The sequence below is a fragment of the Nannospalax galili genome, unplaced genomic scaffold (assembly GCF_000622305.1).
Source record: "Nannospalax galili isolate Female #2095 unplaced genomic scaffold, S.galili_v1.0 scaffold696, whole genome shotgun sequence".
NCBI classification, from domain to species: domain Eukaryota; kingdom Metazoa; phylum Chordata; class Mammalia; order Rodentia; family Spalacidae; genus Nannospalax; species Nannospalax galili.
In genome coordinates this window covers 477300-480354 of record NW_008338534.1, presented here as the reverse complement: position 1 = coordinate 480354, position 3055 = coordinate 477300, and positions in this window count along the sequence as shown.

Here is a 3055-nt window from a genome sequence, read left to right as displayed (position 1 = left end):
AAGAATTATAGATGAAATACAGATTGGGTGATTTCTGAAGATTGATGGAGGAAGAAGGGGAAAGGGCATAAGTCTCTACTTAATGGGTAAAAAGGTACTGCTATCTAGTTCCAAAACATTTCTTTACCTCCAATACATAGATACATATACTCAGGACACCTGAGAACTGCCCCTATGATTTCTGAGGTGTACATATGTCCTTCCCAAGGATCCTGATGCATTAATTTATAACCAAGTCCAATGTCAAGGAAGACTGGATTCTAGTAGGGTCCTCTGACTAATAATACATTATTTCCCAGTAAAGCTAAGTTGCAATTGGAAGATCACTTGTAAGCACATAATTAAGCTAATATAGAAAACTGTTTTGTGCTGTAAACTCAAATTCCAGTCTTGTTTTGTGGGGTGGAAGGAAAGATTATTTCCAGTTATTTAATAGTGTATCAATTCAAAATCAGTTATACTAAAGAGTAAAAGAACAAAGCTGAGCATGGTAACACATATTTATAATCCACCAAGGAGGCTGAGACAGAGGATTGCCATGAGTTTCAGGCCAGCCTAGGCTATCTAGTGAGCCCAGCCAGTCCTACATAACAAGTATCTGCTTCAAACAAATAAGGAAAAAACAAGCAAACAACAAAAAAGCAAAAAATAAATTGAATTTGAAACTTCTACAAATTCTTAGCTTAATTCAAAATTTTATTTCCCTGTATTGCTTTTTAAAAATTTTTAAATCTTATATTTGGGATGATTTCATGTTAATATAGGAATTTATCACAATATTATATTAGCCTAATTTATGGATATCTGTGTAAGCAATCATAAAATGTAGCAGGCTTTGAGAACAAGTGGGGCATTTTCTATAAAATGTAATTTTGAGCTAAATATATTTGTCAAATCTTTTTTAAAAAATATTTTTATTTCATGTGTATGAGTGTTTTGCCTGCATGTATGTAAGTGTACCACACTTCTGCCCACAGAGGCCAGAAGAGATCATCTGATCCCCTGGAATTAGCGTTATGAACTGTTGTTAGCTGCTTGGTACTGTTGTTAGGGTGCTGGGTACTGAACCTAAGTCTTTGCAAGAATAGCCAGTGCTCTTTCTTACCTGCTGAACCTCCAGCCCCTCAATAAATAACCCTTAACAGTATTATAAAGGGATGTAGTAGAGTGGGTCCTACTCTCAAGCTGGGCACATTTTAATGTAAGACACAAATAAAACAAAAATAATTATAAATCACTGTAAATACTATGAAAATGGAAAATATAATATTATGCTCTTAAGTATCAGCTTAGACTAGTCATGGAAAGCCTCAGAGATAGGACATTTTAGCTAAAGAATGAGGACTCCAGCAATGTGAAAAGTGACAATAGTTCTAGACAGAAGAAAAGGCTATAGAGGCCCCCAAGTCTGCCCGGGAACTATCAGAAGACCAGGTGGCCCAGTATGATAGCAGATTTGAGAAGGGTGCAGAAACTATGCACCTCAAAGGTCACATTGTATAAAATGGGCCTATTCTCTGCACTGAGCAGCCATTGACAGCTCTTCCCTCTGGGAGGAAAAAGATAGGAGTGTTTTGAGAGAACTGCCTGACTGCCTGGTTACTGCTGGAGAGAGGCAGGAGATAAAGCAGGAGACCAGCACTGCAGTTGTTGGGTAAGAGAAAAGAGGGAGGCTACATTCCTGTGATAGTGCTGGAGGCAAAGGAAAGACAGACTTGAGGTAGATTTTGAACATGAAACCGAATTCACCTCAGGAGGGTCCTTTAGCATCACAAAAATCAAGAAGAGAATTTGAAGAAAAAGTTGCTTTCCAGGGACTAAAGAGATGACTGTTGGTAAAGTGCTTACCCATGCAAACATGAGGACCTGAGATTCTATTTCCAGCACCCATGTAAGGAAAGACTGGTGTGCTGTTGTGAACTTGTAATCCTAGCAAGGGACAACGCTAGGAGGCTCCTTGTAGCTCACTAGCCAGCAAGTCTTGTTGAATCAGTGAGCTCCATGTTCAATGAAAAGACCTGGTCTCAAAAAAGGGGAAGAGCAATTGAGGAAAATACCCCATGTTGACCTCTGTCTTTCACATGAATGTACACACACACACACAGACACACACAGACACACCGACACAGACACACACACACACACACACACACACACAATCTTTTTAAAAATTAAGAAAAAAAAAGTAACAGAAGTGCGGACAGTAAAATCACTAGCTGTCAGCAGGGCGTGTGCACATGCCTTTAATCCCAGCACTTGGGAGGCAGAAGCAAGTGGATCTCTGTGAATTCAAGGCCAGCCTGGTCTACATAGCAAGTTCCAGGCCAGCTGGGACTAAGGGAGACCCTGTCTCAAAAACATCAAAAAAAAAAAAAATTACTAGCTGTCAAGAAGTTAAGGGCCAGTGAGAGACTCTAATGGGTAAAGGTGTTTATTATTTAACAGAAGAGGCTGTCAGATTCCCTGGAACTGGAGTTACAGACAGTTGTTAGCTGCCATGTGGGTGCTGGGATTCGAACCTGGGTCTTCTACAAGAACAACCAGTGTTCTTAACTGCTGAGCCATCTCTCCAGCCCCCCCAGATACTATTTAATAAAATCTTTTGCTCTATTAAAGTTTAAGACTAATCTCTGCCTTAGACTGAGTCTGCATTAGCAAATTATAATAAGGTTTCATGGGTCTTGAAATCAGGTGATAAGGGTAGTTTTTTTAAAATTTTATTTATTATTTTTATTTTATGTGTATGTGTATATTGCCTGCATGTAGGTAAGTGCACCCATTTCATGCAGTGTCCGTGGAGGTCAGAAGAGGCTGTTGGATTCCCTGGGACTGGAATTACAGACAGTTGTTAGCTGCCATGTGGGTGCTGGGATTCAAACCTAGGTCTTCTGCAAGAACAATCAGTGTTCTTAACCGCTGAGCCATCTCTCCAGCCTAATAAGGGCAGTTTTGAAGAGGAGGAGACTTACAGAAATATGTTCAGAAAGAATGGGATGGGAACAGCTGAGAGAATTTGGAAAGGTTGGATTGGGTGGTACCAAGCAGCAGAGGAGAT